The sequence below is a fragment of the Papaver somniferum genome, chromosome 10 (genome assembly GCF_003573695.1).
Source record: "Papaver somniferum cultivar HN1 chromosome 10, ASM357369v1, whole genome shotgun sequence".
In the NCBI taxonomy this organism is placed as follows: domain Eukaryota; kingdom Viridiplantae; phylum Streptophyta; class Magnoliopsida; order Ranunculales; family Papaveraceae; genus Papaver; species Papaver somniferum.
In genome coordinates, this window is record NC_039367.1 from 95815487 (window position 1) to 95841978 (window position 26492).

At 35.0% G+C, this 26492-nt stretch overlaps 1 long non-coding RNA gene, 1 other non-coding gene and 2 pseudogenes across 2 annotated transcripts; 3 read left to right on the forward strand and 1 right to left on the reverse strand.

Annotated features, from left to right (window-relative positions):
* The first annotated feature begins 8530 nt into the window (after window positions 1-8530).
* Window positions 8531-8627, forward strand: LOC113319834. Its single transcript, XR_003345816.1, has one exon. It is a non-coding gene; the product is annotated as a small nucleolar RNA Z43 (small nucleolar RNA).
* A 254-nt stretch (window positions 8628-8881) lies between these two features.
* On the forward strand, window positions 8882-8982 carry LOC113319831 (annotated as a pseudogene).
* A 5812-nt stretch (window positions 8983-14794) lies between these two features.
* On the reverse strand, window positions 14795-16100 carry LOC113317836. Its single transcript, XR_003344048.1, has 2 exons — window positions 15185-16100; window positions 14795-14996 (listed from the first exon to the last, which is right to left on the reverse strand). It is a non-coding gene; the product is annotated as an uncharacterized LOC113317836 (long non-coding RNA).
* A 2745-nt stretch (window positions 16101-18845) lies between these two features.
* On the forward strand, window positions 18846-24056 carry LOC113315990 (annotated as a pseudogene).
* Window positions 24057-26492: the final 2436 nt, after the last annotated feature.

Genomic DNA, 26492 nt, shown 5'->3' on the forward strand with positions numbered 1-26492 from the left:
TCTTTAAGTCATTAACCTACAGGGTCTCGAGAAGAAACCTAAGGTTAAAGGAGAATCGACTCTAGCTAAACCAACTAGTATCACACAGGAGGTGTGGGGATTAGTTTTTCCAGTTGTTAGAGTTATCCTTTATATATTTTTCAAATCAGGGTTTGCAATCAATGTTAGCTTAGTAACAAAGCATTCAATATTCACCGTTAGATGAAAACCTGATTAGATACAAGCTAATATCTTTCAACCATTGGATCGACACTTAGCTTGTCATACACAAATGAAATGTGTTTCATTTAGGCTTGAGTAACCATACTTAAACGTGTACACTTAGTTGGTTCACAAATAGTTAACCAATGGTTAGCCATATGAGCACTTCCATATTAACCATATTCATCTTCTTCATAACTAGTTCAAATGACTTCAAAAGAACTAGTTGAAGAGTTGTTCAATTGCTTAGGTCTTTATACATATACACAATTGAAACAAAATCGGTTTGATTCATTTGAATCAATTCATGAACAATATAGCCACGGTTTGTAAAGATTTCATTCCTTATAATTTATTATTTAAGTTCACGAACTACCGATTTGAGAAAATAACCAGCTTGGGTACGCGTACGGGTATGCATACCTTAGCAACCGGATTGAGTTGGTTTTGGTTTCCAACTCAGCAGAATATTTCGGGTAGAAAAGTTCCGCCAGGTACGCGTACCTAAGGTGACTGGTTTAAGAGTTTGTAAACTCCAAACTCAGCAGAATTTTTCGGGAGGAAAAGTTCCGCCAGTACGCGTAGGGTACGCGTACCCAACCTGTTTCCTTTACCAATTCCGTATGCACACATATGCACACACTTGGTTTCCGGTACTATATATGCTTATATCCATAGATGGTTACATAATCTCAACTCTACATTTCAATCATTGAAACATTCTTTTATAATGTTATAATAGTCGTTATTCACAACTATCGTCATCAAAGCAATTTTCAACAGATTGAAACGTCATCATGACTTTCTTCACGGGTAAAGATGAAAATGGTTAAAGTGAAAGCTTACCAACACATATTTCGATAAATAGATAGGCGAGATAAACTCGGATCGAAATAGCAAATGTGTATGTATGAAAACTATCATACTTATACAACTTTTTTCTCAAGGGTAGGAGATAAAGTAGATAGACTTTTGAGTGATAGATAAGTTCAAGTCTCCACATACCTTTTAGTCGGATGAAGTTCCACTGGTTCCTTGAGTAGTTCTTCGTCTTCGTAAGATGATCGTCGTGGAGTCTGGAGCTCAACTACACTTAACTATCCTAGTCCGAGACTTAGCTATAAGTAGACTAGAAATCAAGACATATAGTTTTGACAACTAAATTTGACAAACGAGCTTGAGATAGCAACGCTTGCGAGTTCGACCGAGCAATGCTCTAACAAATTCTTCCAAGAATGACTCTTGTTATGTATTTTTCAAGGTACGAATTCTCTAAGAAACAAGTCTCGTAATTGATCATAATTATATGGACATATATACTAGAATTGAATACATGCTACTTGTGCAAATCCTATTTTAAAGATAAACAATATAATAGGGAAAAGGAAAAACACAAGACACCGGAAGTCTTGTTAACGAGGAAACCGGAATAGAAGATCAACCCCGGGAACTCGTCCATATTTGAACACCAAACTGTATAAGCCATTCTAGACACTATCATACTATCATACTTCAGACTGGAATGTAGTTTAGACCGAATCCACCTTTCAAGCGATTCAGTTACAGACGTGCTACTTACGTCTCTTAAACCTCGCAAGGCTCTACACAATTAATTCCCTTAGATGACGTCCTTTACAGCCTAAGAGTTTCTTTAACCTAAGTGAGGACTTTTGGTAATTTGCGTCTAAAAGATAAGCCTATTTGATTCCCTTTAGATCAAATATCAAGGCTTGGAAATCTATTTGCAATAGAAAAAACTAGCAAACCTCACAAATAGGAAACACTTACGCTCAGTTAGCTCATAAGCCCAGATTCTTAACCACCTCTCAAGAACAATAGTCAACTAATCAATTAAGAATAGTTTTCAGATATCTATCTTGAGGAATCACAAAGCCTGAGACGAAGAGAACTTTGTAATTTTTATCTATCATGCCTGAAAGAGATTACGAAAACCTGGATAAGAGAAAAGCAAGATCAGGATACACGAACTATCAAGGTAAAGATAGTCGTACCTGGCTTCAAGAAACCCCAAGTGATGTCTTTGAGTCGTAAACCTAATTATGTTTCTCAGAGAAAATATAGGACAATAGAGGACGACTCAAGCAATCAACTAGGACACAAAGTGTCAAGGATTAAATTCTCAGTTGAATGATCTCTCTATTTATAAATGTTCAAGACTGAGGGTTGCTTAGAATTCAAGCTAAGATAACTTGAGATTTAAGAAAACACTTTCTCAATTCAAAAGAAACTCTAATTAGGGTTTCAAGTAAGCATGTGAGAAGTTTTTCTTGAAATTACATAGAAGAAGATATATACAGTATGGTCCAGGTAAGTGAACGGTGTATAATGATAGTTCTTGGAAAATATGCCTTTCGAACTAATAAACAATATTGTTTTAGTAGATGTCTTACAAGTGCTTATGAGAGTCATAGCAATGCTAAACATATTTAAAAAATAAGTCTTTGAGCATCTGCCAGAAATCCACTCGGCCCATTGGTGAGACGATTTGTGAACCTTTAAGACAATTCATGAGTCCGGGATCTACGATCCGTGAACATGGTTGATGAACTGTCCCATTCTGAACTTAAGGTTTGCGAACTGGTTCGGTTCGCAAACCTACTCTGAGCCGAAATTGCAAAAGTTCTGAATTTTTCATTATGATGTTTGAAACCTTCCCAAATGATAAAATCATTGCTTGGGAAATTTTCAATTAATCCAAAACATTAGTTCTTAAACAATAAATTGTTCCAAACTAAATTTCAAAAGGACCAATGAAAATCCATTGCTTGAATCATATTTCAAAATGTTTAATAAGACAAGCTTGACTCAAAATTTCTTTTTTTGCAATAAATTTACTAGAAGTCATGCGACATAGTCTCAAATATTTAGAATGGTAAATCTTGTAAGTAAATATAATGGTTCAGTATTAACATACCTTGTTGATGAGTTATTCAAATGTCTTCGTCGATCTTCAGTCTTTGAGGGTGATAATTGATACTCAACTATCAACTTCTATGCCTAGTCCGGGACTTGACTTAGTAGACTAGAAATCAAAATATATTTTTTTTCAACTAACATTGAAAACAAGCTTGAGATAGCAAAACTTGCGATTTCGAACGAGAAGTGCTCTAAAAATATTTCATGCTTTTCTACACATAACAATTGCACAATCCCCAAAGTAGCACCCAAATCATCCAGTTTGCGATGAATATCAATTAGAAGAAACATTATTAATGGAGGTCTCTACACTATGGTCTAACATTTCAGAGTCACACGACTCCAAAATTGAATCTTCAAGAAGAACCAGCTTTTCTAACATCATATCATCATGATAAGCACGTATGTACTACATTTTGTACCCATATTTATATTAGCTAGGACTCGTTATTGTTGCTAATAATACTATTTTAATGCTTTTTTAGAAAGTAGAAGTAAATCCAATCATCCAAGAATAAATGGCGAAATGTGAAGCTAAAACAATGCTTTCCACAAAAAAAAAAACAGCAAGGTTACTCGAGACACCAAAGCCAGACAGAGAAGGGATGATACACAAAGGGGACGGTATAATTGAAAACAAGGAGGTCAAGCACGTACACATGCTTTCCCCTGAATCATGGTTTTGTGGGGCTCAGAAGAACAGTCGTGTGATTTTCATGCAAGCAGAAAACATTATAGGGGTTACTATGCCATGTGTCGTTGCATATATGCATAGTTTTGGGAAGTTGGAAAGGAAAGCCTGTTAGGTAGTGGAATATTGGAACAAATAAATGGGTCCACGTGAATATCTTGTTGGAGGGAGGAAAATGAATTAAAAAGATTTTGCTTTCCCACCAGTGGGATTCTTTTTAAGTCTACCAAATATGCATGCAAGAAAAATGAAGAAGATATATATATGGGGAGATCACATTGATGACCACCATGAAAGTTTCAATTAAGGCTAATTATGAGAATGACGACACACCTTTATTTGGTATATATTTTCTGTATTGTGAAGAAGAAAAGGTGGGGGTTCTGAGGCCGGTTTTGGGAGACGAATAGAAGGGAGGCGGCTACAGAGCCGTGAAGGAGAGACGGAGAGGGGTTTGCGTTCTTCCGTTTTTCCAATTCCATTTCGATTAGCTAGTGAATATCTAATATATTTATTTATGGCTTTTGAGAAAGCGATGGCTTGCTAATTATTTTGTAACTAGGGTTTTTATGGTTGAAACTACATGGGTATTAGGCCATTTTTGATTGATTGGATTATATAGCAATAGACCATTTTGAATTGAATAAATAATTCCATGATTTTATATATTGATTTAGTGATAATATGAGTTGTTGCTTCACCGGTTTCGTATAACCTTTGTGCATAATTGTTAGGATCGAAAATATATTTGTCTACTTATTTGATATTTCATGCTTGGGTTAAATCCTTTGATGGGGTATGCTTAGAATAGCCAGGTATTATTTGAGAACCTGTATTTAGTTTTGTATAAATTTCTCGCTAATGCAATTTGATGGTGCATGCGTTGGTTTAGTCTTTTGATGTGCCATGCTTAGGGCGTCCCAGTGATATTTGCGACTCTTATATATATAATAGGTGATGTCAGTAGAACGAACAATAAATAATTCATGAATTATGTTTTATTTCAGTATTTGAATAAAAATAGTGGTGGATACATTAAACCCTGGTTACCAACTCTCCCATTTGATTCGTTTTGTTACTTGAGTTTATTCTTCTCATTATCTTTATTCTTTCAAAAATCCAAAAACATCTTTATTTGTTAGTCCATTAGAGATTTTGATTACGTATTTCCACCGCTCCTCGTGGGAACGACCTGTACTTGCCATTATTCTACTAGTTAGACATCGTGCAATTACGGTTTATATAAATAGGTATCTCTGGATCCTATCACATCATCATCATAACAAGGATGTAATGCCCTATTCAAAACCATAATGTATGTTGTCCATTCGTTTACCTGTATGTTAGGTTTGTTTTCAATATTAGTAGCCTGAATAGGAAGATAAATACTATTTTCAAAATTTACTTTAGGACTAACAATCATTTCATCCTGAAATTCTTCCCTTCCCTCATTTTGTAAATGAATCGGATTATTTTAGAAATGTATTAAGTTGTTCAATGGAAGTACGGTCTTCAACAAAGGGTATCCTAATTTCAGATGGATATATATTTAGTACATGGTTGTGCACGAGAGTCACTACAAAAAGGACATTTAAAAGGAAATTATCGTTCAATGAATTCAATTCAAATTTAACATTATTTTGTTCGATGAGTTTGGAGTTTTCTTTCATAGATTGCATACAAGGGGTCAGGGGAGTACGAAATTGTTCAACTTCCCATTATGGTGACTGGTACATGTGTGCATGGTCATTACAATTTATAAAATGTTGATCGTAACCTTTGGAAGGTTGATAACAGTTCCAATGACTACCAACATCTTAATCTTTGGGCATTTCATACCTTTGATTAGCATGGTCCTCTCTAGACCGCCGCCTAAAATCTTGAATTTCATGGAAGTGCTTAGTTAAATGATCTGTATTGTCATACAAGACACAAACATAAACTTCAACTTGCTTAGATGACTTAGATGTGACCGATTTCTCTAACATTTTATATTAACCCTTATACAAGAAGCAACAACTTCAATGATCATAGTTGGTTTTGGGTAATGACCTTTATTTTGACCGGCCCAATAAGTAGAGAATCTCATCCATACCCAATGCATACAATCAAGACTACTTCTTATCCTCATTCTGCGTCAGTATTTCTCTAACGTCTTGTTTGGTTGGTTTTCATAAAATACGTTGGACCAAAACGATTAATTATTACTTCGCAAAACAATGAAAGATACTTGAACGAAGTTTTTTTCCCCATAGGAGGGTACACATCTTTCACATCCGCCGGTTTGTCATAACCGGGAATCATTAGGGATGAAGTAACTTTTTTGTTCATGAGTATGACCTCTAATATTGAGTACATCAAACTGAGGTTCTACCCGACATCTCATTAATAATCTTTATCACCAAGCACTTGCGCATATGGAATGAATATTGGAAATTTTGATCAAAGAACACACAATCCGGAAGAAAATAGTTGTGCATCAACTTCTGGTAGAATCATTCCATCCCTCGATATGTATATCTGCTTCTTTTGGGTCTGGAACTCTAGGTATTTGGACCAAATTTATGAGCATCAAAGTGTTGTTTAATTCTCTATCTTCATATTCTTCATCATCAAGTTGTGGAAATAACCAAAGATGCATTTCTTGCTGTGATTTAAACTGATTCATATGAATTCACTTCTCGTCATCGGAATTCACCTCTCATCATCGGAATTCGCCATTAATTATGGAATTAAAATTAAGAATACATGTAAAAAAACAGGTAATATATATATAAAAATAGGTGCGAATAACTTGATGAAGTAAGGAGTCGCATATATTGGAATGAAGTAGAGGGAAATATCCATTACAAACCAGTCATCTAATGATCAAATTTCCATCGAGCGATGGAGTTTACAACGCCAATAATAATTATTATATCATTGGCGTTTTTTACAATACCACTCGATATAATGTTTGTCTCTATAGACTTTCCCATTGTGATGCGACTAGTTTGCATGCCACCTGGTATGAAAATTTTTTTCTGTTGTCATGGCCCACAAGAACCGGCTTTATACAATGTAGATTTTATAGTCTTCCAAAACATGGAAACTAAAACCACTTTTCTTAAAAAAAATATTCTTAAACTTATTTTTATTGACTCTTAATACCAGTGACAAAAGAAATTATTTGGACTTATTCGCATTCAACCCGTCTATTTGTAATCCAGGATATCCCCATTTATAGGGTGAGCATTTGGCCCGAAATACGCGGATTTAGTCGGTACCATCCGTATTTTCGTGGGTGGGTATCCGGACCGTTCACTAACGAGTTGGATGAGGATGAAATTTTTGAAATCCAACAAATTATGAATTGGACCCGGATGCAACCTTGAAAATCCGTTGGACATTCATATCTGTTCATTTTTTAATCAAACTTCTTCGGTACAAGTATGAGTATTTTTTTGATGTGATAATTTGATGAGCTTACAAGATACAAAACCAATATATGTATAATTGGACATACTTGATCCGGAGTACACCAATAACATCTTATTTTGTAGTGGTCGGGTTGTCATTCCTCTTTAAATTTTGAGTAACTTCAAAGCATTATACTCAAATCCAATTTTAAACCCTTAAAACAATATAGTATTATTTCTAAAACCATCCGTAATCTTGGTGTCTTTATTTCTCTATTGTAAACTTTAATTATAAAACATATCCGTTGGATTATCTGCATCCAATCCGTCCATCCGTATATCCATATGCAAATCCGTTCGATGTTAGATTGGATATGAATGCCAAATTTGAAATCCGTAGTGACTTGAATTGGATGCGGATGAGGTGATAACCGGTCCATATCGGTCCATGCTCACCCCTACTAGTTATAGCTGCAGCTAGGGGTGAGGATGGACGGGTATGGACCAGATTTTACCTCATCTGCATCCAATCCAATCCACTACAGATTTCAAATTTGGCATCCGCATCCAATCCAACATCCAATGGATTTGCATCCATTGGATGCACGGGTGAACGGATTGGGTGCGGATAATCCAATGGATTTGTGTTAGTTTAAATTTATAATGAAAAAATAAAACCAATATAAATGACTTCTTATATAACCTACACATTTTATATATGCATATGAATATAGAAGTGCCATGGACAACACTCCAAGCAAAGACTTTAAAAATTCCAAAATTATCTATATATTTTCTAGAAACTATATAACTGTCTTTAATCTAACGGATATGGATGTCCAACGGATTTTCAAGGATGCATTCGAGCCCAATCCGTAATCCGTTGGATTTCAAAAATCGCGTCCGCGTCCAACTCATTAGTGAACGGTCCGGGCATCCATCCGCAAAAATACGATTGGTCCCGGTTAGATCCGCAGATTACGGATAAAATGCTCACCCCTAGCTGCAGCGGACCGTGATCGTTTCTCAAATAAGGCCCAGAACCCAAGCTAACGTAATACACAGGCCCATATGTGCCATACTAAAAGTTTATAGCAGAACAATAGTTGAGGCCCTTGAAGGAAGAGTAATTGGGAAACCCTAATTATCGACTTGCCCTATAAATATCACTTATTGGATTTCCGAGGAATATAAGTTACTGCTCCTCCTCTCTGTCTCATCTAGGTTTCATGTAAAATTTTAAGGTTTTAGTTTTTTTTCTTCAAAATTTTAAGGTTTATTTTTTGAAAGAATTAGTTGGGGTTAACAATGACGATATTGTAATGGTCTCGTTCGTCGTAATGGCTGTTAATCATGGCCTTGCCGACCACTCTATATATCACCACCCATATTCTGAGTTGAATCCCCAAATCAAACTCGTTTTTTGTTTCTTTGATTTTTGATTTTTATGTTTGTCAATTTAATTTGGTAGGGTATTGATTTATACTTGTTTGAAATTTTCTGAAGTGGCTTATGATTAAAGAAATTATAGACAAGCATATGGCTGAATCTATTCTATGTTGATAAATCTAATCTTCTCTATGAAGCCTCTTTTCAATCAATCGGTTATCCTTTTGTAATTTTAGATTTGTAGTTGTGAATGAAATTGATGGTGGAGGAGTAAAGAAGTGATGATTGTTGCATAGTTCAGATGAGATTCATCTCTGATTAATTGAAACAGAAATTAGTCTTTCGCTCCTATCTGATCAACTCCTTCCTTATCTACTTTCCCATTCATTCAAAATTGCTTTACCATTTTGGTGATTTTAGGTGGGGTTTTTTTATTTTGTGTAAATGTGGTTGATTGATTTAGTTTTGCGGGAAGTTCCTCTATAGAACTCTGAAAGAGTTTTAAGATCAAGAACAATGACCTGGGAGGCACATTGGTGCTTGAGGAACTCCAGGACTGAATGAGTTCATGCTAGATCTTTGGTATCCAGGACTGACACGAGCAGCTGCGGCATTTTGAGTAGGGTTTTGCAGAACCTAACTCTTATTAATCAGCTGATCTAATATTATCATGTACCGTTCAGAAATTTCATTTGAGTTGTAACTTTTGATTTTTTTTTTTTTTTCTAATAAATGTAACTTTTGATTTGATTCTCTTTAACATTGAAATTCTAGAGTCACCATAACATCAAATCATAACTTTCTTTATTTAACCATACCCAATTTCAATACTCCGGCTCAACCTATCAGTTAACTCTTAAATGCATATAATTTATTCATTTGAAATAATATAAATTAGTTAATATTAAATATTTAAAAAGACTACAACTTAGACAACTATATAACAAATAACTTACATGTAATAGTGATAATTGCATTAGTACTAATAAAATATTAATCACTTGATCTAATTTCATCAATATTTATTCCTTCTTAACTTTAAAACCAATCATCTTTATTGAAGACCGAAATTGTGAAATTAAAGGAACATGTGGAATTGTGGATCCATGTTGGCAACTATGAATTAATTTAGTATCTAATGGTGATAACAATGAAAGAGAAACAAATGAGGTGACTTTTTTTTCCTACCAAAAATATTTCAATATATTAAGAGAATGATACATAACATAAGTCCTCAAATTTGGTAACTCCGTGAAAAGTTAATTGCTCCTGCTTTACTTCGAAAGTACAGTATGATAAAATTTTTTAACAACATGACACTAATGCATCAATATGTTTAAGCTTCCGGTTTAGCTAAAAGAAATTGGTATATCATCATGTTCAATTAGGAGCTTAAGCAGTATTCCAATTTATAACCAACTGTCATTGGTCAAAACAAACAAAATTGCTTAGAACGTCAACGATCTTCACACGTAATTGTTAATTTACTGAAATAACTGCTCTTTATGTGTTTATGATGCTCCATAATCATGAAAAAGCATATTATAAGACTATTTATGTGTTTATGATGCTCCATAATCATGAAAAAGCATATTATAAGACTATTTATGATGCAGTAAGTTTTAAGAAACACATGCCGATAAGAAAAAATAATTAAGGTAATGTTGTCTCATTAAGCACATAACATTTGTGCTTCAATTTTGTTAACAACAAATACATCTACACTAATGGAATAAAATGTATGTCATTAAATATATGTCGATAGGAAAATATAATGCAATATTGTTTCTGCTTATCACCCGAAATATTGGTATACATGCTCCAAAAAAAGATTGGTATAAGTCCGTTTTCAAACATAAAGATTTCTATACATGCTTTCAGGGTATTATAGGACTATCATTGAACTGTTTTAGAGTTGGTGAGTTGTCATTTTTCTTACTCCTTTGTGTCTATCATGGCACCCTTGTCTTCATACTTCATACACAACAAACATGATGGTACCCTGCACAAACATCACCAAGTAAATTTAGCACAACGAAAAAGTTCATATGAAACTCAACATCGTCAATCATAACTAACAGATGGTTTAACATCAGTATCAAATGATAGCCTAACTCAGTTTGGCGATGCTTACACATTGACTAACACCTCTATTTTTTTCAACTGATAAATGGTACATGCCCTGTAAGTTATATGTAAACAATCATCTTTCTTTTGTGTACGTGTAACTTATATTTACGAAGAAGTGAAAATTCACCCGTAGCTATCTCGGCCTTTTCCATCGTATTCCCTCGACATGGGAAGAGTAAGAGTAGCGACATGTAGTTTCTTATAAGAAGATATAGCTTTGTCATTCCACCATCGAATCTGATGGAAATGATAACTAATAGTACTTTAAAAACTTCATAATTAAGTGAATAAATAAGAAAAGGAGGTTTGGGTTTAACATTCCATCTAAAATGGTCTGGTGGTGGTGGTGATGACGTTGACAATGGCTAAATTTTTTTAATTATATTTAGAAAAACTCAGTTAAAGCAACCACGACTTCAGATTATGTAATTTTAATAAGATGTAGGTATTCATATGCACTGGTGAGTTAACTGGTTGGACCACAAACTGGAAGATTGCTGGTATCGATGGAGCTTTCTAGTATGTTGAGTGTTTATGCTAATAATTCTATCAATTTTGTTATACCTTCCAACAAAGGGAGAATAAACTCAAGAAACATAAACGAAAATAACATTGTAATATATTTACCACAAATTTGTTTGTACTACCAAAAAGCATTAAGACCATCATGTCAAGTCTCTCTAGCTAGCATAAACAGTATCACTTCAGAGCTTGACAAAAGTTACTCCATTATACCATAGGCCTCACCTTTTTTCTCTAGGAAGTTGTTGAGAACCAATGAGGAATGGTCAACGAAATAAGAAGTTAAGTTCCACATGGATGCTAGAATTTTGACTGAAGGAAATATATTTCTTGTATCTTAGTTTGATATGAACGTCCAAACTAACCGATTATCAGAACTTTACATTTTATTCAGACCAATATATACATATGATAATGATGGATATTAAAAATAAAAAAGATCACTTAATATTACTATTTCATGAACAACTATATAGTAAACCATAGTTCACTTGATATTACATACCCGTATATTTTGCTGGTGTGTGGATCAGTACGTATAAGACCTGAATAACAAAGAAATTGATCACTCTCTATACAACACCAATGTACCTCTAAAGTTCAACTACGAACGACAACTTCTAAGGTGGGTCACTCGTCATATGCTCAACCGCTAACGTGGAACCTCATTTAACTTATAGTAAATTCGTTGACACAAATTACAGTAAGAACATTACATATATCAATCTGAAACGGAATCTCCATTAACTTCAAGCAGTACACATTTTAGTTAATCGATTTTCCTCAAAAGTAAAATAATTCTCGGAAGCACTACTATAAGTAGATCAGACTTTACATAATTATTTCAAACTGACTGTGTACGACCATTACATACCCGCACGGAGAATACAATTAACATTTGTTAAAAAGTGGAAGAAAAAAACAATAGAAAATGGAAAAATAAATGATGCACTTTACATTGCTTATATTTAGAAGCACACTAATTATTATATAAAAAAGGACACAAAAGAAACTATATTTATTTAACACGTTTACCTTTACAGAGAAAAATCAGCAACCTCTCTTCGATACAGATATTCTCATTTTCCCTCTTCGTACCTCTGCCTTATTAATAGGTATGCTAATTAGTTTGACAAATTGCGTCTTAAAACTTTCAGTGGTGGACCACTTTAAAATCTATAAGGAGTGGCCCCCTTCATAGGTACACCTTCATCGGAAATGATGCGAGACTACATATGTTCCTTTGACAATACTATTGTAGCCAACCAAAACAATAGGTAATTATGATGTGGGTGATTTGGAATACAAAATATTCTTTCTATTGAATTTTGTTGCTAGGTATCTTGGTTGAATCAGCTGGCTCCTAATCATGGCCATGTATATAAAAAAATTAAAATAATTTTTGATATTAAATTCGTGTAGCAAGAAAACTATAATTCCAAACTGGATTCTAACGTAACGTTGTTACATCTCAGTCTTTATCTTTGTCTTAGATGCGCCTAACCCTGAGTTCAACCTATCCACATTTTTAACCCAAAATTTAGATATATCCGACTACTTTGGCCGTTTAATTGGAAATTTGGATAATAAAACAATTTTTATGATAATAACATAGACTGAGATCTTAATTCTAAATAATCAACAAATATTCTTTATATTTTCTATAAAATCAATCAAGAAAAACCATCAAAAAAAAAATGGGACAAAAGCATAACCCTTAATCTTTTTTATAGATGCAAATGTATCTAATAAAATCAAAATTTTCAGAATCTTTTATACCTAACACATGTTAGTATTACCGAAATAACATGATCAATCGCCAAACGATTAATCTATAATAATCAGAAAGTTGTGATTGAACAACATATACCTCATAAATATTTCTTTTAGCATTTTCCAACCCACAGATGCCCCATCATGAAATATTAGGCACATTCACATCCTAAAAAAAATACATATATATCATCGCTCACAACCAGTACTTTTATTATCTCATAAGAAAGAAACAATACACATTGTAACCTATGAATTTGAAATAATCACCAATTTGATAACATTTTAAAATCTGAGATCCAGACCTTCAAACAATAACCATCTCCAAGCCACATGAAACTTAGAAGTCCAGATAGTAAAACAGATGGTAATATGATGGCACGAAGAAACTACAATGATATGGAAGAAAAAAAACAGTTCTCTAATCTAGATTATCTCCTTTTAGCTTCTTTCGCATAAATTCATTATGGCCATCTACTAAATCTCATCGCACCTATCGATTAAGGTATAACCTACACACAAATAAACCTTAATTCAAATTAATCAAAATAAGTTCGAATAATTTTAACAATTGGAAATTTGAAATCATTGGATATTTGCTACAAATAACAAATTGTATCTAAGAAAACAACCATATCGTTCTGTTTAGACGGAAGCTTAGAAACCAGAACTGAATCAAACAAAATGATAATTGAGAAGGGCCTCAAGAGTCTCTTAATCGGTGACATAGCTTGAATATAAGGTAATTTAGAGGGGACTCCACAAAGTCAAATCAAACAATTACATTAATATAGGATAAGAAAGCAAAGAAAATTAAAAAAAAAAGTACATGATAAAACAACATGCTAGGTGAAGTTACTTTCTCAGCCGACTAACTTGAATCGCTAGATTTAAAGCTATCCATTAAATTTTAAACAATAATTTGGAGTGTAGGATCAATATTTTAGAGCAACTCTCATTGACCGGCCAATATGAACTGCTTAGTTTATGTGGAGTTGGATGTTTGGATGGAACTCCCAATATTGCATTGAAGATTTTTTATACGTTATTGTGTCAATCAATGGTCATTTGAATATGACTCGAAATAATATAACCTTTTTTTCTTCTTCCTCTATAAGTTTGGCAAAAAAATAGATGTCAATTAAGATGTTAGGTTAGATACTGTTATAGTTGTAACCGAGACTCAGTCTAAATCAGTGAGAAAGAAGAAAAGAAAAACTATCTTTTAGCACTTCTTTTTCTTTTTGAACATAAAAGATCACGTGGATCAAGCAAGTAAAATACTATTGAGTGCGGAGGTAATAAAGCATTTAATATTATGTAGTTCAAAATAATGACTACAAAAGTACCATTCATTTATAAGACATCATATTTATCCATTATTGTACCTCTCGAAAAATTGGCTCCTTAACTGCATTCTTGAAAATTTGAATGCCAATCCTTGTTATTCTCTCCACATACATCATATCGGATATCTTCGTTGGGACAAATTTTTCCTTATAAATGACTCGTAATTAAATAATAATTAAATAGATTTTCTTCCTAAAGGAAAACACATTTTAACAATAACATATTTATAGAGCAAGATATTATTCGGATCTTAGTCCAAAATTTCTACCATTTGCATCCACACCAAATCTACAAAGTGTTCCCAACCTCTTGTAGGACCAAGCAATTGCTACTTCCGAGAGCTGAATGTACATGTCCCTCTCAAAGAAAAAGAAAGGAATTGCTAAAGCGAGTGGAAATTTAATACACCAAATTCCAAATGTAAATTTAACTTTGTGTTACATGCAACCCGATATCATGTAGTTGAGTGTTGAGGATGGTTTCCTCGGTACAATGTATTAATTCGTTGTGAGTTCAGCAAATTTTTCTAAAAAATACCATATTACGACATAGCTTCAGCAGAACTTCCTGATGCCACTGGCTTCTCAACTATTGATGTGAATTATCTGGAACAATAAAAAGCCACAGTTGTTGAAGGCATAAGAGTGGCTTGTAAACCTTGATAATATATACCGCCAAGTGCAGATTGAAGCTATAGGTTAATACAATGAAATAAACATAACAACCAAACACTGGCACCCACAATCAAACAATCCATAAGCAGGAGAGATGTGATGGGAATTGTAAACATAACCTCAGCTTGATTCTTTTCCAGCTCAATTAGAGAACCAAGTCTCGACTCTATAAAAAAATGGAGGAACGGAAAAAATCTTGACCGGTTATGCTCCCAAGTCCCAGGATATCCTTCACTTGTGTAATTCTCTACCCTGCAGACATGAATATCATTGCTTTGAAAGACGTCACAAAGAATTTGAAAGAAATTGTTCCATTTAGATGCTTCCTAAGTACCACGATGAAATATTACACCCCTCTTAATTCATGTGTTGCACTATGTAACGATGAGCTAATATTGTCAATGGAAGCATGTGAGGTTTAAGCCTACTCAAATAACAATGCCATCTGTGGGAGTCGAACCCACAGCTACATGGTTAAGAACCATGTGCTCTTCCATTTGAGCTAAGACATCAACTACAGTGGTCACATGAGTGAACTGTGTGTTACTGTGCTAACATACAATTATTTACAGTAAGCAATAACACAATTTGTAAAAAGGATCAGACATATTCTAAAGAAAGAAACACAGAACAACATTATATTGATGAAGCTGCAATTACACAGTCATTTATTTCCTTTGTTTTAATAGACTCCTACTTTACCAATCCCGACCCTGTTCTGTTCAGAAGGAATCAAAGTTTATTGTTTCATGGAAAATTATGGATCACAGTGATTACGTAATTGATGATTCAAAGAGAATAATCATACAAACAGACTTTATTAACAATTGAAATTGATTTTTTCTTTTAGTATTTTTTTCTCTAGTAACAATACTTATATTTTTGTAGATACCATATTATTCAACCATGGGCATTACCAAGATCCAAATTAAGAAAATTGAGATCTAAACAGGGGATATTTAAAAAAAAAACAGCAACAACCAAAGAGAATTGAAAGAAAATATTTATAATACATGAATTGAAGAAAATAGATTTGGGAAACAAATACCTGCAGAAATCAAGCCACTGCCTAAAAGTCATGAATTTATCGTTCTCATCCTTCCACTTATTAACAACCACACTTATAGAGACATGAACATCCACCTGGCATAGGGTACATATGATTCCCCTTTGCACATGATCTTTACAGGTAAAAGTTTCTTATATGATGTATAGAAGGATACCTGAATAGCTACTGATTGGAGGTCAAAAGAAGTAAAATTCCAAGCCCGTCAAAGGCCTATTCCACGTGCCTCTGATAGGGTTTCCCAGAGTCCTTTGCATTTCCAGAGGAACTTGTCTGCATCCTTAAAGATGTTCTACCCGGTGGCTCCAAAGTGAACTAAGTAATTAGATTATCGAACTACATGAAAGAAATAATTATATAAAACTATTTAGCATGCATCAAAATAAAGTTACACCCATAATTTAGTAGAACTAATGATGTACCATATTATATAACATTTCAAGATTCCGATAACTAAAAAAAACTGAACACGATTTAAGATGGTATGTCACAGGCAACCAACTAAGGCAAAGTATTTTAGCACAACAGAAGATAAACATGTTTTACTATTGCAGTGCAAGCCCCAACAGCAAAAATAATCAACATCAAAAAGATATACCTGTTTTACTATTGTATATTGTTGGTCCCAAGCCCTCGAAACTATGACAAAACTTGTTGAAAAAGCTTCATATGACATCAAAGAGGTTCCTACAAAGATCATTCACCAGATATGGACTATCTACGAAGAGCGCTGCAAGCTGTTCTCCGGAACCTAATTGACAAAGCAATGTTACCCGTGGACCTCAGGATTCAAGAACACACCCACAAAAAAAATAAAATAAAATAAAAGTTAGAAGCTTAATTGTGAGAATAAAAATACTGAAATACATGTCGATCAAGGTCAGAGACATGAACAGACCTAGTAACGTCATCTCGCTCCACCACTCTCTAACTCCGAATTTTGATCTTGAATTCCAGCTGCTAAAGCATAGTTCTCATTCTCAATTGCTTTTGCAGGTTCCAACTGAAAGCAACGATGAACTTAGAGATTCCTGTTTTCCATGATAAGCAAATTAATCTTAGAGATTCCTATTCTAGAACAGTTCATAAGTTGTACAAATAAAATAATACTCCCTCCCTTACCTGAATCGCATCTACAATTGCTTTTGCAGGTTTCAAATGAAAGAAAAGACGAAACAGTGGACTTCGAGATTCTCGGATTCTATGATAAGCAAGTTAATCTTAGATATATCTGTACCAAAACAGTTCATAAGTTAAACACATAAAATAATAACCCCTCCCCTACCTGAATTCCATGTACAATAGTCTCAGCATCCGTAATACCCGCAACAAAAACATCATCAACTTCTCCAATTTTCTATTTTCTGTCTTCTATTCTCATTAAATAACCCCTTCCTACCAACTAAGAAGTCCCCTAATTTCAGTTATTTATACACGATTTTCCTTGCATTAATCATCCATTAGATAACCAAATCAAGAAGAAAATCGCATACCAAATTGATAGTGGTGGTTTTAAATGAGGGTTCAAACTGCCTGTAATCCCCACCATCAAAGTTATCTAGTTTATGAATATCCAACAACGTAGTTTCGCGTAGACATAGTTAGAGAAACTCAGCGAGTACTTTCTCTTCATGTTCAAGTCACTCTTACATTACTGATATTTGAGTAAAATAAATCAGAAAGATAACTTACATGCAAGGATCTTATAGTTGGTTCAACAGAATCATGCTGAGGCACTCATCTAGGCAGAAACTATTAAAGAAATCCCTACGTACTCTGGATCAGCTCATAGTGAATCTTATAGTTGGCCCAATTTGAATCACTGACTAACAGTATATCGGGATGCATAAAAGCATTTGGGACAGGAAACAATCAAGAAAATGCACAGAGATAGGAAAATGAACGAAACATATGAGGCTGGAGTTATAGAGTTATGACTAAAGAATGATTCACCAAGATAAATAGCGGCACCTGCACCTGGATAAGGTCTGAAACTAAGAACTTTTCCAAAAAGCTTAGATGTCAGGTTTCTCCTACAGCAACAACGGCTGTGATCTTGACGCTGAGAGGACTATCCTAGTGAAAGATTTTTTGAACCTGAACTTGTTGATAGCAACACTTTAGTTCTTCTTTCAAATCGTGCGAGTGAACCTGTTAGCAAATGAACAAATGAACCAACTCGTTTTGTTATATGGGCCTATGGGATTTTTCACACAAACACTGCTAAATCGTAGAATCACACAGAATAGGCAACAAATCTATATATATAAATAGATTTCAGTGCAAGAAAGTTAAGAGTTTGTTTGTAACTAAACATACCTCTTGCAACAAATTTTAAAACTTCTAACCAAGGTTCCCTCTGAGCTTCCAGTAGCAAGCAACTGCTCATTTTGTGTTATTGACCAACACTCAAATGATTAAGCTTTTACTGAAGCAAAAAAAAAAAGGTGTTAACACATCAAACGACGAGTGTGGAGCAAGAACGGTCAATCTTTCAACCACAAAGCTGACCACAACTGAGTTGATATAAATATATAGAACTAAAGAGGTTTTTCACAATACAACAACATAGCTCTTCCATTTTTTTTAACTACAAACTATTGTGTTTGAAGAAATTTCTAATACGTTTTTCTTTTAGTTTATGCTATGGCACAACTTGCAGAACAGAGGCATACTTTGAGCGTTAAATTTCAGTTTCACAATAACTGATATTAATGGGCAATGTCGTAAAACACCAATAAGCTAAAAGACAACTTCTATGGTTCTATCCACACTCAAAATTATTGCATTTCATATGCCTGTAAATGAAGAAAAAAGAAAAATCATACAAATACAAATATGAATGCATGTTGTTGATCTCCTTGTTGATCCTCTGTAGTAACTAAAGTTGAAAATACTAATGTTTTGGTGGTTCATATGAAATATTTTAGCTGCTGATCCTCCTCTATAGCAAGCAACTGAAGCTGAAAATACTAATTAAGCCTCCCAGAATTCAAACCTAAACAACTCCAGGGTATCATTTCAGGCCCATGGCTCTTTTTCAATCCCGCTCCAACTTTTCCCACTTTGACAGCTTAATCATCATTCCACAAAAATACTAATTGTAATCCTTGGGTGGAGTTGTATACCATCTAGATTGTGAACAGAACCCTATATTTTGGTGCGCTATTTAATAGATAAAACAAATTAAGGATAAGGAAGCACTTACCACATGTAACCCTTCTAATAGTGAAGACTGATCTCGCAGATTGTCACAGAATGCAGCATCAAGTGAACCACTTCCAACGCTAACTTCAGTGAGAAACCTTTAAGGGTGGTGATACCTTCTGAATGAACATAAGCAGTCCTTGAATAAACAGAGGAGTGGTGAATTTAATCCCACATTCAAACCATCCTTGGGATTGAAGAACCATGCTGGAATTTTTGGATCGCCTTCCTCGAGAAGTTCTGCATAAGCCTGCATGTATGAAATACACATTATAAGCACGGAATTATAATCCTTTCCCCTAGATAGTAATAGATAAGACTGTCCACCATCTCACGACTCAATAGTAATAGATATATCGGAACATTCATAAAAAGGCTCAAGAATTGGATCCTAACACAAAAAATACAGCACATCTTCAACCAAGATTCTGACAGGATTCTTAAACAAAAAGGTTTCAAACATTTGAAAGCAGGACTTGAGTAAATATCCTGCGGAACCTGCTTCAAAAAAAAAAAATCCTGCAGAACTTATTAAAATTGCACTGAACGGTGACAATTTTAGTGTAAATGTTGTCATGGGTACCACATAAAAGCATAAATCAGATTGAAAATATACTCACAATAGGTTTTCAATCCACTACTGCGTGTGAAAAGCCATGAAATTTGGAGTATAATCAACAATACAAATGAGGACAGAAAATGGTACTGTCACACCATTACATGTCCAAAATAAGAAGATCATTGGACCTTTCAAATCTCTCTAAGCAAGAACACGTGTGAAATAGAAGTTAAGCTATTATTTTAGGTACCATGACATTCCTAAATTGTGCTATCCATACTTGTTTAGATGGAAGGGGTTTCTAGCTGCACATCTCTTCTTCTTCTTTTTTTTTTTCTGAAGGACTGTACATCTCCTCTTAATTTCACCTTAAATTTGATTTATATTTTTGTTTCAGATCATTGGATGGATCCCAAATGAAATTTGCACACCTAGATGCTAGTTAAACATCAACCAAAATCGGAACATAAATAATAACCAAAAATACTAATTAAAAGTCTAACCTGCATCTTTTTGCTCCAAAAATTCAGAACCAAGAAAAAAAAAGTTGTACGCCTGTAAATGGTGTTTTCCTTCTTTATGCCCATATCTCAATCGCCTCCGGACACTTTTAAGTTTACTGATCAGGATTTGTGGGTTTCAATCTCTCAGCATTTGAATTTACTGCCCGAAGTTTCAATGTTCTCCCTTTGCTGTTGATGCTGCTGTTTTGTGCCCACATCCTGGGAATTGATACATCAAACACAAAGGAAGTCTGGATTTGGATTCAAATATTGATTCCGAAAAATCAAAGATTGAAACCCACAGATCTTGATTAGATAAAACATCAAAAAAATTGAACTAAACTGAAATCAAGAGATATAAAAATAAAAGAAACGTTAACTGATATAAGAGGGGTTAGTGATTACCAATCTCTTTTTCAGGTTTCATTGAAGCCGGATACATGACAGCGGATCTTTAACCCCCATGTTTTGGTAGCTCCAATGCTAATACCTAGATGGTAACTATATAACACAAATTAAATTTTAATAAACCCAATTTCCTAAAAGACCCGAGCATTAAGCTGATTAGGAATTATCGAAGCAATCAGATCAGCACCATAGGGTATGTAGAATGAGATAACACGCTATTACCTTCTCCAAATTGATCAATAAAATCGTGAAAATCAATTCCTTTAGCAATTCCTGTGATGATGGAGAAATCAAACAAAAGTTACAAAACAAACAAAAAAGAAAAACAAAAAACATATCGTAGGGTTAGAGTCCTCAGAGAGTAGAGATCCAAGAAACTAATCAAATCTCTTGGAAGACTATTGAATTAAAATTCACCTTAAAAAAGATGAGATTTTTAGTATCAAATTGAAAAGATGGGATTTTTAGCATCAAATGATTAAAAGATAAAATTAGGGTTGAAATTTAAGACCTGACAGGTGATTTTCTTCTGTGTTTCTTCGTCGATTGAATGAGTCGCAATGAGAGTTTGAGCTTGAGTTTCTAGAGGAGGGAGAGAAGGATCGAAGACAGAAAAATACGTTTTATGTAAGTTAGATGAAAACATAACGAAAAGACTGTTTTAGGCTTGATATCAACGGCCAGGAACAGCGCGGAGACGGCTTTGCATCACCCCGACGTATTTCTGTCGGCCCACATACATCACCTACCAATACTGAACTTTTCCTGACCGTCATAGCTCGATCCGGTCGATTCCGACCGTCCGGTCAGGGTCCCCGTCAAATCCTGTCTGTCTAATGATTCTCAAATCTCAAAATAAAAGACCACCTTTTTTTATTACAGTGATTTCAAAAGCAGAACCAGAGGTCTAGATAACACTTAACACAGTAGATTGAGCAAAGATGAACGAAATATGTCCACATTGTGCCGACTAGAAACCCAGCTTTGAACTCATGTCTATGTCAATCAGCCTTAATGTGTAAACCTGAAAGTCAATTCCACAACACATCTTGACCATAACATTTGTTCACGAGATAGTCATCCAGTCACATGTAATAGCTAACTGATTGTTATTTTGTGCCAAATGTAGTTTTAGGCGAGTACCTTTGTACTCACCTCGCAACAGATTTGCTGCATATAACAATTATAGGTCCATAAGTTTAGTAAAATGACAGAGAAATAGTAATTCAGCAATCTGATCAACGGCGGTGCGATTGCATCTTAACACGTGGTTCATTACTTGTTTACACATTACACAAAACTTATTTCTTGGTTTCTAGAAGAAATAAAAGGCAGCAAAGATTGTGATTGACTTCTATTGAAAATTCTACAAACACTACAATGTGTTTCAATCGCGGCAATTGCCCTTCGTATTGCCGGATTTGCTGGATCTAAACTATTTACGGATCTCTTTTACCTACCTCTGAATTCAGAAAAGCTTTATACTTGCACGATTGCAAGTCAATTATTAAATTATCACTTTGAATTTGACCTCTCAAATCTTTATATAGATACCAATCCCATTTTCCATATTCAATCCAAAACCAAACCCCAAATCCAAAAAAAAAAAAAAAAAAAAAAAAGAAAAAATATAGCAAGAAATATAGAAGTAGATTCTTGATTGTATAGAGAATGGATAAAGAAAGATCAACAGCTGAAATGGAATTTAAAGATTCTTCATCATCAACAACATCAATTGTGATCAAGATCAAGAAAAGCTTACCTGATTTTCTACAATCAGTGAAGCTAAAATATGTCAAGTTAGGTTACAAGTTAACATGTGATTATGCAACAATTCTCATATGGTTTGCAGTTATACCTCTCTTTATGGCTACAACGATTCAACTCACTGGTATACGATTCGACCAAGTTTCTGATTTATGGAGGAGTCGAGGAGCTGTTGATATGGCTACTGGGTTAACTGGTTTCACAGTCTTACTCTTTATCTTAACTCTTTATTGGGTTAAACGGCCTATACCGGTTTACTTGGTCGATTTCTCTTGTTTCAAACCAGATGATAGTTTGAAATCTACCGTCGACGCGTTCATTAAAATGACAGAAGATCACGGGTCATTCGACGAACAAACGATTCAATTTCAAAAACGTTATCGACCCGTTCTGGTTTAGGTGATGAAACGTACATACCAAGTGCTATTACTTCAAGACCTCCAAATTTGAACATGAAAGAAGCTAGAGCTGAAGCTGAAATGGTTATGTTCGGTTCATTAGATACTCTTTTCGAGAAAACCGGTGTTCATCCGAGTCAAGTCGGTATACTTATAGTGAATTGCAGTTTATTTTGTCCAACTCCATCTCTTTCGTCAATGATAGTGAATCATTACAAAATGAGAACGGATATTAAAAGTTTCAATCTCGGTGGAATGGGTTGCAGTGCAGGGTTAATATCCATCGATCTCGCGAAGGACTTACTGATAGCGAACCCGAATACGTACGCAGTTGTGGTTAGCATGGAAAATATAACGTTAAATTGGTATTTTGGAAATGATAAATCAATGCTGTTGTGCAACTGTATATTTAGAATGGGTGGTGCAGAAGTTCTACTATCGAACATGAATCGTGATCGTGCTAAGTCGAAATACGAGCTGGTTCATACGGTTCGAACTCATAAAGGTGCCGATGATAATAGTTATAATTGTGTTTATCAAAGAGAAGATGAAAAGGGAAATGTTGGTGTATCTCTTGATAGAGAACTAATGGCTGTTGCTGGTGATGCTCTGAAGACGAATATTACTACTCTTGGTCCGTTGGTGTTACCGTTCACGGAGCAGTTCATGTTCTTCGTTTCTCTGGTGAGACGAAAAGTGTTGAAGCAGGCCAAAGTTAAACCTTATATTCCTGACTTCAAGACTGCTTTCGAGCATTTCTGTATTCATGCTGGTGGTAGAGCTGTGTTAGACGAATTAGAAAAGAATTTGCAGATCAGCAGTTGGCACATGGAGCCATCAAGGATGACATTGCACCGATTCGGTAATACATCAAGCAGTTCGCTTTGGTACGAGTTAGCTTATATTGAGGCAAAAGGACGGGTATCGAGGGGTGACCGAGTTTGGCAAATCGCTTTTGGTTCAGGCTTTAAATGTAATAGTGCTGTTTGGAGATCCCTGAGAGAAATTCCTGTTGGTGAGTGTAAAACCAACCCGTGGTCTGACTCAGTGGATCGCTATCCAGTTAAGGTTCCAGTTGGCTAGTTGCACCAGTGGCAACCTTTCACGGACTGTACATTGAAGTAGAATTCGCTATTCGGATATTCTCGTTGATTCATTTATTGGTTGTCACTGTGTGTATATGTTGCATGTTGCGCGAAAATAAGCTTAAGAAACATGCAAGTTTGTTCTAGTAGTTCATTCAATTGTTGTGACCGATGTCTTTTTTTCGTATAATATTTATTAGTGTGAATTATTTTACTTACAAGATTTAATTTTCGAAAAAGATCGGGTGACATAGTTAGAATGAAATTTTGCTGATATTCGGGAGCCATTAAATTATGAAATTCAAATGCCAATGAAGGTGAAGTTAGTTTTGTTATCACATATTCCTCTTAGAGCAAAGGGTACAGGTAGTCTTCATTTGAAGACTAACTCTTTCATATGAAAGAGAACTCGTCCATATGAACGAGTGAATTTACTATGGGCAAAAAGGAAAAAAACACTACACGGGAGATAATTTCCCGTGAGAGAAAAAAAAAATCCAGACGGGGTACTGTCTCTCGTCTGGTACGTAAACTCGTTTAAATATCAGGGAAAAATGGATGTATTCACTTCTTCTTTATTTCATCTTCTGACACGTGTATATCCATTGGTAAATGTATGACTTGATCTTTCTATAAGGACCCACAATTTACATCTGTATTTACGTAATAATCTAAAATAAAAGAGTGAGATACGGAGGTCGTGTAAGACATCGTCTTTTCTTTTTTTTTTCCCCTTTGCCTGCAACGTTGGATTTGAACATCTGATGGTTGAGAGCTGTAGTGGGACCACGTTAGTTCGAGTTTAAGAAAAAGTGAAGAATGCGTGAACGAGTGAAATAAGCCGATCTTAAAACACTATCTAACGAGGGACAGTCCCCCGGCTAACTCAGAAAAAAAAACACGGGAGACAATCTCCCGTCCAACCTAATTATTTTATACAAACGGGAACTAGTCCCCGATTTATCATTCTTTTTCTAGACGGGAGACTTCCCCCGTCCACTCGTTCAATTGAACGAGTGCATGAACGTGTTTGGAGGAAAAGTGTAAAGACTACCCATAGGAGCCTCTAATCTGCTCAAATTGGTAGTGCACTCCTTCATTTGAAAGAGTGACACTACCCATAGGATTTGCTCTTAAAAGAATCTACTTTCTCTTACATGTTAATTAGCATATAATTGCACGACATTTCGTTTGAGGTGACAAAATCTCGAAGGCATTGTAGTTGAGAGTTCCAACCTGTGTTGTAATCTGTGATGTACTAAGATATTTGAGGAGGTAATATAGATGAGAAGAGAGTATTAGTAAGTATTCAATCAACTCGGTACATCTAGGTAGAAGAATAATAGAGATGTAACTAGAAACACAAGTAACCTCAGTACCACTGTACTGCCTCTTTTCTACTATTTTCATGATAAGCTCTAAATTCAAGTACAGACTTATTAAAGGAAGAAGAAGACCTAACACTGAACCCTAATCGACACTGATCTTACACGTGGTCGAGATGTCAATGTCTATCCTGGAAGTAACTTAAAACAGGGTTAACTGTTAAAACACAGTTAATTAATGGAATCAGAAATATAAATACATCCTTATGTTGGTTATAAGTCACCACAGAGCGAGCCATGAACCACAGGACCATGACAATACTCCCCCTTCAGAATATCCTTGTCCTCAAGGATGGTATTTAGGAAAATGAGGTCGAACGTTAGTCGGGTCCTCCCAAGTGGCATCAACTGGTGTAGTGTGTGACCACCGAATCAAAAGTTGTTGTACTGTCGTGCCTTGACGAAAAAATTGACGAGAATCCATAGTAGCTACGAGCTTTAGAATGATCTCTCCATCTGAGTCAACCAATGGCAATGAAGGAATAACGGAAACAACAACACCTAGCTTTTTCTTTAACTACGAGACATGAAAGACGGGATGAATCTTTGAGCTTGGATGGAGCTCCAGTTTGTAAGCCACTTGACCAATTTTCTGAATCACAGGGAATGGTCCATAATACTTAGCATATAACTTGAAGTTCTTGCGCAAGGCCATGGAAGTTTGTCTGTATGGCTGTAACTTCAAGTAAACCATATCTCCCACAACAAAGGATCTGTTAGTTCTCTTCTTGTCAGCAAACCACTTCATTCTTTCTTGTGCCTTGGCCCTTGTGAAGGTTTTCCTTCAAGAGGTCAATAACTGCATCTCTTCTTTGGAGGTATTCCTCAACAGATGCTACAGAAGTATTAGCAATGGTTGGAAAAGTTAAGTGAGGAGGTACATACCCATACAGAGCTTGCAATGGATACATTTTTAGGCTTGTGTGGAAGTTGGTATTGTACCACCATTTTGCTAAGGGAAGCCAGTTGAACCAATGTTTAGGTTTATGACCTGTCATACACCTCAAGTAATAACTCTTTCAGATTGGCCATCTGATTGAGGATGATAA